The sequence below is a fragment of the Tachypleus tridentatus genome, chromosome 6 (assembly GCF_004210375.1).
Source record: "Tachypleus tridentatus isolate NWPU-2018 chromosome 6, ASM421037v1, whole genome shotgun sequence".
Lineage (NCBI taxonomy): Eukaryota > Metazoa > Arthropoda > Merostomata > Xiphosura > Limulidae > Tachypleus > Tachypleus tridentatus.
In genome coordinates, this window is record NC_134830.1 from 7,930,727 (window position 1) to 7,943,376 (window position 12,650).

Here is a 12,650-nt window from a genome sequence, read left to right on the forward strand (position 1 = left end):
TCTCATTATTTTTGTTTAGATTTACAACAAAATAAAATTATTTTGTCATTTGTTTCAGATAAATTAATAAAAAATATTCAATTGCATGCGTGCCATTTTTCTGCTGAAACACGGATTTCCGCGATTTTCAAATGGCCAACGATCACCCACGAGATTCGTGTAAATTCGAGGAGAAAATATGAGCCATTTGGGGGCCGGGTAGGTGGTTTTTGAGGAGAAATCGTATTTTTTCAATGTTTATTGCAGAAAAAAAAAAAATCTGACCGCCATCTTGGAGGCAGTCTCGTTGCAGGTCTTGTGGTCTGGTATCGTGTGCATACCAGACGATAAAATATTCTCTACGCTCCACAGAAACAACAGCGATTGAAATGTTTAAAAGGAAAGATGTTCATTTTGATCCTGTAGACAAGAGAATGCGTAAGAACATTAGATCACCAGCTTCAAAGTATACCTCAAAGCTGAGGGAGAATCAGAAGAAAAGGGCAGAAAGGCTTGAGGCCTATGGTTCTGTGAAATCTGGCCCAGCCACCTTGGCTAAAGAAAAAGTCCAGAAAGCCGCAGAGGCACAGAGAGATGCCCGTTCAGAAAAGGAGAGAAAAAAAGCTCGGAAGAGAGCACTGGAAACCCTTGTCTCGAAAAAGAGGAAAGTAGCCAAGATTGATTAAAGGAAATTAGTTATTTGAAATTTGACTGTAATTTATGCAGCAGAGCAGAAGTTGATATCAGTGACTGAAAAACATTTTATTATTATCTGCAGCATACAGTGCCAGTGGTTTATTTTAAAGCATATCATTAATTTTATTTTGAAGCAATGCCAAAGCTTTTCTTGATTTGCTGTTTCAGTTTGTATTGTGAAAGAATGAAAAATATACTGACATTGAGGTACCAGTAACTTACTGACAAGATTGTATAGATGAACAAGTTTTACTGCAGGTAGTCATGTAGAGTAATTTTAAGTAATTTGAAATTTTAATGGAATACATGCAGCAGAGCAGTAGTTGTTGATGTCAGTGACTGTACAAAATTTAATTTCTGAGGCATATCACTGATATCAGTAGTTTAATATTGAACCATATCAGTAGTTGAATTTTTAAGCAATGTCATAGCTTTCCTTCATATGCTGTTTTAGTTTGTATTGTCAATTTGTGAAAGAATGGAAAATTCACTGACATTAAGGTACCAGTAGTATAATGACAAGATTGCATAGATGAACAATTTGAACTGTTGGTAGTCATGATTTGTCAAAAGAGTAATTTTATGTGATTTGAAAATTGTATGGAATATATGCAGCAGAGAAGTAGTTATTGGCAATGACTGTAAAACATTTAATTGGCAGCATACCAGTAGTTGATTATGTTATTGATGACAAAAAGGATAATAATGAAATGATTTGTATTTGAAATATTTACTGAGTTATTTTGGCTTTATTAACTCATATTACTAATATATTTTGATTTAGAAAAATTAAACTGAATAAATAGCAAATAAACAATCTTAAATTTCATTTATTTACTTTTTATTTTATTTGTTAATTTTAGATATTTTGATATATCTTCTAAAATGAATGCAAATTAAAAGAATAAATCAATCTGCTAAAACTGTAAATGAAAGTTATAGTTTTATTAGTTTGATTTAGTCTTTTAATTTCTTTTTGTTATTTTATATGATATATATTGTGTACTTTTCCAACATTGCAATGTCAAAAAACATAAAGAAATTATGTCCCAGATTACACCAAATCACACCAAATAGCATCCATTTTCATGCCTCCGGACCCCTAGTCATAGCGCTGCTGCACCTCGCTGTGGCGCAGGCTATATACCTTTTCCTCTTTTTTTCATAAATGTCATTGGCATGCCTGCAGTTGGTTAACTATAATTTAAATTTATTCTGGTCCTATTGATAATATTGATTGTAAAATAGAAATAATTAAACATCCAAATATACAAATGAAACTTGTCAACATACAAATCTGCTTAGTTCCAGAACAAATAGTTTGTAATAAAATATTTATTTTAGAAATTAGTAGTGTTAGAAAATGTAAAATATAATTAAATAACAAAAATCATGAGTTAAACATGGAAAATTAACAAAATATTTAAAACCAACTGGCTTAAAACTGGTTATAAAAACAAGTGTTGGTGTTGTTTTCACATTGTTCTTAGTTTCTCCATTGTGGCTTAGAATCAAAAGTGTGTGAGAAACAGTATTTCAAATCTATCTTTTGTATCCTACAAATCAGATCCAAACAAGCTTTTCATTCAATATTAGAACTCATCAGTTTGGTTAGATGGTGAGACACAAAAGTTTCTATGAAACACTATTTATACATGTGGTATAAAACATTAAATATTTCAATATAAATGGTGTAAATACTGAAATATTGTACAAGTTAAAAGTTATTATAAAACAAGTTAACTGTAGATGTATTTCATTGTTTATATTCCTCTTAACTTGTCTATTGTGGTTCAAAATTACAGGTATATAAAATTAAAACAAAATGGTTTTCTTACATACCTGTAATTTTTCAATCACAACAGACAAATTAAGAAATATATAGAAAAGTAAACACATCTGTAGTTGATTTGTTTTATAATAATGAAAACTTTAAATATTAAATTTCAGACAGACAGGTTTTAAAAAACAATTTTGTATTTTTTGTTTGCTGTTTGTATATTACTGGCTTATAGTACTATGAGACAAATGTTACTTTCCATTAATATATACATATAATTTATAATAAGGTCTTCACATAAGACTGCTTTTTGATAAATAAACTATCAGATTAATATTAGTTTCTAACTGACAAATAGTAACTTAAACTCTTGTTTTAATTAAACTAATGTGTTGTCACAATTTCAAGTAATCTATGATAAAAAGTGTTAGAAACAAGTTAAAGTACTTAGAACTACACATGTTCACACAGTCATTATATGTCTAAAAACTGACCTAGTTTTATACTGCAGTCCTTTCCAAGTAAAATGTTACTACTTTTAATATCTCTGTGAATTATGTTATTAATATGTAGAAACTCTATTCCTTTGAGAACCTAAATGAAATATGAATTTGTTTTAAATATATTAAGATATCAGTATAATTTTAGTGTGTTTGTTGTATTCAATATTTTATATATAATGATATTTGGATACAACAATACAAACATGAAGTACAACAAAACAAATATTAAAGTTTGTTTATATTAATAACTACCAGAAGTACCTGGCTTTGATCAGGTTAATTTATTACTTGTTTTATTATCTGCTGTCAAGAGTAAAGTGTGGGATTTACAGGTTGAGATAAACAACTATGGTAACTTTAAACCTAAATCATTTCTGAATTAAGGTATTTTATATATTTCATTTATACTTTCAGTACATGGACTAACAACAGTATTACACTATACTTTTGTTACTAAGCAACATGACATAAAATGAGTGGTTGTAAAGCATTATTATCAAAACACATTGTTTATCCTATATATGTTTTTCTATAAATGAAAGTACTCAACTATGTTCAGATTATTAGGTTGATATATTATATTGTGACAGAGGCAGACTGGCCAATGTGCCATTGTACTTTGGCCTCCTCAAATAAAGTGCAAAGGTCATATATAACTCTGTGCTGGTAGGATGGTATAGGTCCTAACCAGTAATGAAACAGCACGGCCCCTAAACAGGGCCTAGTCCACCTCTGCTACATGTCTTTGTCATTGTGAGTGTTTTGAATCTATTTTAGCATAAAGGTATAGCCTATATATGTTTCTTGTTAAGCAACATGACATAACAGTCATTGTCCTTTCTCAGGAAATGAATGTTTATGAATGTATCCTATGTTTTGACAAGGAACTACAATAATTATTGAAAACATTTAAATAAATTACAATCATCAGATCTCTGCTATAATAAAAACCTATACTGACAATAATCAATATGACTTACTTCTTTACAAACCACTGATATTTTATTTTCACAGAGACAAGTTTTGTTGACAATGTCAGTCAAACAGCCACCTTCCATATATTCCATTATTACCTACACATACATTTTATTATTTACTAAAATTATACATAATAATGAGACAGTAATCATATATCAAATAAAAATAGAAAAGTTTTACAAACAATTGTTCATGAGGTGGGAACTAAAGTAACAACAGTTCATAAACATTCTTTAATATTTAGATTTTTATTATCTAGAAAGATGTGTGGTTCATAGAAAATATTACAAATTCAATTTCAAGAGTATTAATAAATAATAAAGAGTGATTACTTTTCAACTTCTTTCGTAGTTTTATCTATTTACAATTTTTATTTTTTACCACAAAATATTTGTTATATTTTTTTAAATGTACATTGTTTTATATATTAGTTACTAATGATGTTATCTTATATCCAACATTTATAAACAAAACAATTCAGATTGTATTTTGTGTAAGAAACTTCTAAGTTAATATTTATTGTATTTCACACAAAGTTTACAGTTTTGCAAATAATGCTACATTTAATAGAATAATTTCTACAACCACATATAAATTATGTGAACCAAACATACATAGAAGATGGATAAATCAACGTAATAAATTAGAGTGCTACTGATATATATTGTGTTCATGAGAGATAGTATACTACTAGGAACACTGTAAGTTATTTCAAAATCATATATATGGAATCAGTTAAAAATTATTGTGTCTGAAACAAATATGGCTCCAATCTACAGTCTCTTATAAGAGATCTTTCAAGTATTATTTATAATCAGAATTTTAAAAAAAATTCACACCTAGAAGAGTAATATGTAAAAAATATTCTTAAATGTGAAGAATTGCTTGAAATAAACATATTTAACTAAATAAAGACAGAACCTTAACCTACTCTCTATAAGAGGTAATATTTAAAATAAAAGAGAACTAATATGTAACACTAACAACACTTACCCAGAGCTCATCACCAACAAGATAACTATCCACGTACTTCACTATATTAGGATGTTTCTTTTCTTGAAGTACTGATAATTCGCTAATTAGAAGTTCTTTTTTTACTTGTTGGTTTAAATTTATCTGTTTAACAGCAACTTTCACACCAGTCGCTTTATCAATGGCTGTATAAATTGTTCCTGAAGCACTGAAACGGTAGAACAAAATATCATTAGATCTGTAATGTGCAAGAACATGAACATATTACACCATGCTACTAATAAAATTATTCTACCTTTTAAAATAATAATAGAATATCAGATGTTTCTAATCTTATATTTTTATAAGGTTAAAAACTGTATGCTTAGTTTATCATACTGTAATTACAAAATTATCGACAATTTAATGTTTGTTATTATATGAACGCGATTCTAATATACTGATAAAATATAAATGATTTAATGCATAACAATATTAATTGCACTACAGATTATTTGGATAATTAAACCTTGTATGTGATCATGTGTACGTTAAACGTTGTAATAGCAATAATGTCGTTCTATACTGTTATTTTGTTTTTAATAATTTGTCTAACTTCTTCTTGAAATGATAATGTACAATTATTTAGTTTCAATTTTTCAACACTTTCTAGGCCCGGCATGGCCAAGCGTGTTAAGGCATGCGACTCGTAATCTGAGGGTCGCGGGTTTGCATCCCTGTCGCGCCAAACATGCTCGCCCTCCCAGCCGTGGGGGCGATAATGTTGGTAAAAGAGTAGCCCAAAAGTTGGCGGTGGGTGGTAATGACTAGCTGTCTTCCCTCTAGTCTTACACTACTAAATTAGGGACGGCTAGCAGAGATAGCCCTCGAGTAGCCATGCCGGGCCAATTCTGATAGGTACATTCCTCCTTTCACACAAATAACTATTTTCATTCAGTGCTGCCCTCTATATGTCTCTCAAGTATAATATTATGCGAACCTTTTCAGACAGACATTTGTAACAAGTGTGTCAAGATTTATGTTCATTGGTTCCACTCTAAATCCAAAATCCGACCACCGACAACACATATCTATCTACGTGTGGGTATAATGAGGGATCCCAATTCAAGGAATGAACCACAATTTGACGTCTTACTCCTCTTGTTTTTGTATGATTTAATGTGGAGGATTTCATGTCGTCTACACCAGCACAACACGACAACCCCACTCTACACTGAATGGATTTTATTGTATCATTAAGGATGTTGCCCTTACAGTACTTACACAAGCAATATAGAACTGGAGAGTATTAACGGTCCACAGACTCCACTAAAACAGAAAGAGTATTAAACCTCATAGAGAGTCTGGAGACACGAAAACACTTGAAACAGTGCAATGGGTGACCACAAAACCCTATTTTAAAAACAGACCATACCGATTTATTTAATACAAAGGATAGCAAGAATGGGTAGATATCTCTTTCTTCTTTATACATGTAGTCCATAAGTGGTATAGTCCAGTACGAGTATATTTATAAAGAAATTCCACCTTCAGGAAAACCTTCAAATGATCTTGTTAAATACCCCTTCAATACAGTATGCAATGCGTAGCCATACAAGTCAAGACGTTTAACAAGAGCAAGTTCTGAAAGTTAAGGTATACATGGTCAGACACAAAGTGCGATCCAAACAATGGGTAATTACAATAAAATGGGAAGTAAGACCCCTTAAAAACATTTGAAGAAGAATGAAATATAACTTACCAAAGTCACACAGAAACTTGAAGAGTGGATATATGTGGAAAAGGATAACCCAAAGAAGGACAAATGGTGATACTATGGAAATGATGAAATATGAATGTATTAGGAGTGGCCCTAATGGCCAGTTGAAGAAATTCTTTCAGTGAATGATAAAGATGCGATGTCAGAAAGAAGGTAAGGTGTCAAGTTTAATGAGATTACATCCAAAACAAAATATGGGAGGACAAAAAGATAGGAATAAGCCAATCAAATCAAAACCCAGTTTGTGAGGGTGGAAGGAGAAATATCATGAGTAGAAGATAGTTCCCGAGTGATAAAGGGGCGAAAACGAAAAACACATTTGGAAGCCATGTGGACAATATAACATTGAAAATCACATACAATACATGAGTATTTCCAGAACAGACATGGGATAAAGGCGAGAAATGGAAAGAAGGCACATGGGTTAAAAGTAGAAGTTGCACTCTCCAGCCACTGAGGTTTAGGGAAGGAGAGAGTGTTTCAGATGAAGGAGAAGATGTGTAGGATGATAAAGAGTACATGAAACATCACTGGTAAATAAATCAAACCACCAGCATCCATAAGATAAGAGGAGAAGGAAATAACTCTCATGGGAAAGGTAATACAAGGAACAGGTGGAATGTGAGTTGAATGGAGGCAGAGTGAGGCAATGGAGGACCACATTAACACCACAGTCCAGAAAAGCAGTCCACATAAGAGGAAGACGAATCTGGAAGAAATTTATCAATGTGAAGATTATAAGTGAGACAAACACTCTATGATATTGGGGGAAATGAAAGATGTGGGACAAAGCCTCCTGAAAACTAGAAATAGAAAATCTCTGATGAAAAACCAAGTAAGAAACTCAGCAATATGAGGAACAGTTGGACAATTAGCTGAAAACCTCTGGCCCAGAGACCAATAGCCAAAAACATTCCATTTATGTTGATAAACTTTCATGGATAAAGGACAAATGGAACATAACAGAAATGAAACTACTTTATCAGGACAAGCCTGATTTGCTCACTTAGAATCAGAAAAGGAACCACGCACGACGACAGAAGACAGGAAGAGCAGGATGAAGTACCAATGAACATACAATCATTTGTTTGTCCAATCCTGACTAAAGAGTTACGAAGGACCACAGAACAAAGCAGAAGTAATTTGTGGTTGTATGATGTGGTAAAGACATCAATGTTAGAGTGTCCCACTGAAGTCAAAGCCACCAGAAACATAGAGGCTCAAGAAACCACTTCATTCGATAGATTTTGTGTAAACAAGAAAGATGAAATGCAACAAGATTAAAACACTCAGAACATAGCACACAGTGATATGGACATCTTGGTGTTTGCATGAAAATACATCCTGAGATCATAGAGATGACAAGAAAAACTCAAGCTATGCAACAAAATATATGTGGCCAAAACCTGGCCAAAGGTTAGTGTGCATAACTGTTAACTCACCCATTGATGGACAAACCAAAGATATGATCATAACTGTCGGGATATGTGAATTAACGTTCGTACCATCCAACTTGGTCATCCATAATCGGCAAAAAAACTCACCTGAAGGCGAAGAAAAAGTCCATAGTAAGACAAAGGAGATTGAGAAATCTTTTGAACTTTTGAAGTAGGATAATTTTATGACTGGTTGCCAGTTTACATTTTTTGGGGAAAGGGAATATAAAAAACCTGTAATACAAACTGAGAGAAACATCAGTCACACATCTGATGGCCTATTATGACAGAAAAGCTTGAACCACATTTGACTGCTGTTGATTGGTAACAGAATCCTGAAACAGAGAAAAGGAAGTGGGGGTCTGTGGATATAAAAGGTGGGGAAAGAAATTGTAGTAAAAGTCCATTTGATAGAACCTGATAAACACGTTGATCCTCTAGGAAAATAACGAGATACAGAACCCCTAAAAGAAGGAACAGGTAAGGTCTGAGAAGGACTAGAACAGGAATAGGGGTTTGTCGTGGTTTACACTGCAACAAACAATCTATCAAGAAAGAAATAGTAAAGGATTCCATACGAGATTGCAAAGTATCAGTAACATGGTTTATACATACCAATAAAGAAAGGGCGCAATGTGTAATTCTCTGAAATAAGTGTTGATAGACAAACCTGGGACAAGGCCACATGGAGACCCAGAAGATATCAATAATAAAGGAACGACGTGTGTAAGACAAGATAAAAGGATGACTAATGAGCCATTATGAAAATAATAAGGAGAGGCTGTCCCTCAATAAACTCAACCATCAATGCATAGCCTGGAGAACACGATAGATGGCAGACAAAAGGGTAGAACAAAGGTTTGAAATTGAGCATGGTTTAAACGCAGCAGAAAATCACGTGGTGCCACCATATTAGCATAATATTCCTCAAATGTTGAGGATAACCAGCTTGATGGTATCCCAAAGCAAACTGATGATAGACCATGTCAAGTGAGACAAGTTGGCACCCTCAACCAATTGGAAAGCAAAATATTACGCAAAAACTCTAATATCAGAGGAAAGTAGGAAGACTAAATAAGGACAGGAAGAAATACCATGTAAAACAGGAGGACAGAGATCATAGAGAATTGGAGAGAGGGATGAAACAACACAAGCCATAGAATCAAAAACCATACGAGGCCTAGCTGGTTCCACAGAATCGTGTACAAAAAGACCATATGAGGCCTAGCTGGTTCTACTGACGGGGACATACGAAGAAATAGCAAAATCGGGGTGCGATATTCTTCAGACTGGATAGAATGGCATGTTCTTGAGGAAGTGGTTCAAGTTCAACAGAATATGGTTGATCCATGTAACAACCAGTACCTCAGAAAATATCCACGTATAAGTCCAATGGCAGATCACTCCCACCTGCCGCCAATGCAATAGTGACTGTTAGTGGTGTGACACATAAAATGGTAACATTAATTTTCAAATAAATGGTAAATAATAAATTGAACAAATTCTTTGATAGATGAATATAAACGTGTGAGAAAGAAAAAATAATAACAATAAAACAATTATGATTGGATAGTATATTAAAGATAAAGACGTAAGCTGTATAATAAAAGCGATTGATAAAATAAATCTCTTTGGAAGTACAACTATTCGAGTTATAATTAGGTAGAACAATTTTAAACTTCTAAATACGAACATTGCCACAAAAGAAATGATAGTTTGATAAAACTGAATAAAGAGAGTTATATTCTTAACAAGCACATGCGGCGTTTTTATTAGTGGAGGGTTTTCCCGGGGTAATTTACATGAAAGAAGCGGCAGGAGGCATATGACATGCGTAAAAAAACGTTTCTGCTTGTAGTGGGCAGAACTGAAGACGAATATCCATTTTTGTAACCGAAGGTAATGCACTATATCGGAAGAAGTCACTGAAATTAATAAAATATCTATGCATTTGTAGTTTTAATAACAAAATCATAATACTAATAAAATAAATAAATTGATAGTTTAAAGGTTTGAACTAATACATTTTTCATGCCTGTTAACATGTTTACAACGCTGGTAATTTTTCTTCTATACAAGGAAAAGTGAAATACTGTAAAAGTACGAAGTATTATGAAGAAAGTATAAAAACATTTTATTTCAGTGGTCACTATATGACATTTAATTAACCCTTGTTTTAATATTTAGTTTCGATCATGACGCCTGCTTTTTTACAGTATTTGGAACATAAAGAAAGAATTTGTGACGTAAAATTTACAAAATGATCAGTTTAATGCCATACATTCACTAAGTTGAAAAGTTTTTTAAACAAATCAAGGTACAACAGCAGTTTTTAAAACCAACAACATATGGTTTTAGATTTTATTTATTTTGAATTTCGCACAAAGCTACTCGAGGGTTATCTGTGATAGCCGTCCCTAATTTAGCAGTGTAAGACTAGAGGGAAGGCAGCTAGTCATCACCACCCACCGCCAACTCTTGGGCCACTCCTTTACCAACGAATAGTGGGATTGACCGTAACATTATAACGCCCCCACGCCTGAAAGGGCGAGCATGTTTGGCGCGACGGGGATGCGAACGCGGTACCCTCAGATTACGAGTCGCACGCCATAACACGCTTGGCCATGCCGGGCCATGGTCTTAGAAAACAAGCTGATTAAGAGATACAGCTAAAGTAAAACAATACCTTATAATTAATTAGTGCTATGTTTTTATCTGTTACATTTATTTCTTCTGAATCCTTTCGTAAAATCATAAGCGATTCTACTTTGGGATCCGTCTTCTAAAATACTCTTATACAGAACCTCAACCCAAAGACTCAAGTTCTAATAAGAACACTTAGCACACTCAATTTATCATATTTTATCATAAATTTAAATACAATAAAATCTGCTGAGATACTTATTACTATGAGACTTACCCATGGCCGATTTCTGATACTTTTCTATATTTCATATTGGGATCTCCCTGAGAAACAATACTTCTTAACTTTATCATGATTTCTTTGTCTGTCAGTTTTTCATCCAGTCCAACAAGTGAGCAGTTTTTCAGTTCCTATTTTTTAATAAATTATGTATACTGGTAGAGACACGTAGTTATTAATTTTGTAACAATGAAGTAATAATTCAAAGCCAATGATGTATTCACAGAGCAACTGTGAACCCAATGTTCTGACACCAGTGAAATAATCAAATAGAAACTTTTGAATTATATAATCCTAAAACTGTAAATAAAAAACAACAACAACACTAAAACCAAGACTGCCGTGGGAAAATATCAGTAAAATAACTCAAAAGTAACAATGAACACTACAGTTTGAAATATATTAATTAAACACTAGGAAGCTTTGTACTGACAATTACGGTTCGTGTTTGACTGGAACACTTCTGACGAAGTTGTAAAGCGAAACGTTGTGTGGCTATTAAAGACAAATAAGAAATTTGGAGACTCCCGTTAGCAAAGCGGCGGGATTATGCTGCTAAAAATTAGGTTTCGATACTCGTTGTGGGCTGAGCGCAGAAAGTCGTTTATTATTAGTAAGAAAATGTCTACGCACTACATAATTTGAATTATATGAAGTATTATAAAACAACAATGAATATACCACACAAATATACGTTTGTCAAGATTAATTATATTGTTTGTTTCGAATTTCGCGCAAACCCACTCAAGGGCTATCTGCTCTAGCTGTTTCTAATTTAGCAGTGTAAGACAAGAGGGAAGGCATCTAGTTATCACTACCCACCGACAACTCTTGGGCTACTCTTTTACCAACGAACAGTGGGATTGACCGTCACATTTATAACGCTCATACGGCTGTAAGGGCGAGCATATTTGGCGCGACTGGGATTCGAACCCGCGATCCTCAGATTACGAACCGAACTGCTTAACCCACCTGGCCGTGCCGAGCCCCGCTGTTGGTGAAACATAATTCTAACGTTTAGTTAGTGTTCAATCATCAATAAGTATTTAAACAGATAATCATTCAATGTTGTTATAATGACGGTTTTTACTGTATTGTATAATTGGCTGAGAGATTTTCAGTAAATATGATAGTTACAAGATTTGAGTTAAAATCTCACCTTTAACACCTGAAGGAGTAGCAGACATAACCCAAGACTTATGAATACTGTAAATCCGGCATAGTAAATTATAAGGTTCCTCAGGTTATGTAAATACGAACCTTTTTTTGAGCACCCTTCATAACATCTTTTATAATCAGGATAACTGACAATAGGAAGCAGATTTAAATGTGTTAAATAATCAGGTCTGTGGTTTTTGTAACATGGAGAATAGACCATAAGTTTCATATACCTACCGACAGTATAGATACACGTGATTGTAGAAATCTCTAGGACCAGCAACTACAATTACATGGATGTAAATGTACAGTAATTTGTAAAAACACAAAAGATGTTTTGTTAATTATTAATTGCATAACATGTTTAAAGATACAGCTAATTAATGACGACCTCAGTACAATAAATTCCATATATCTTTCACAGTGAAATACTTCTGGCATGACATGATCAAGCTATTTATAATAG

At 33.2% G+C, this 12,650-nt stretch overlaps 1 long non-coding RNA gene across 7 annotated transcripts in view; it reads left to right on the forward strand.

Moving 5' to 3' along the window:
* LOC143251896 (uncharacterized) overlaps positions 1-12,650 on the forward strand; it is a 33,893-nt gene that overhangs the window by 8,436 nt on the left and 12,807 nt on the right. For 2 of the 7 annotated variants that reach the window (XR_013028692.1, XR_013028693.1), the window contains one exon: positions 59-1,458. The exons of the other annotated variants lie outside the window; for them this stretch is intronic. This is a non-coding gene — a long non-coding RNA (uncharacterized LOC143251896). Of the gene's footprint in view, positions 1-58; positions 1,459-12,650 lie in introns of those variants that run through there. 7 annotated transcript variants of the gene reach the window in all.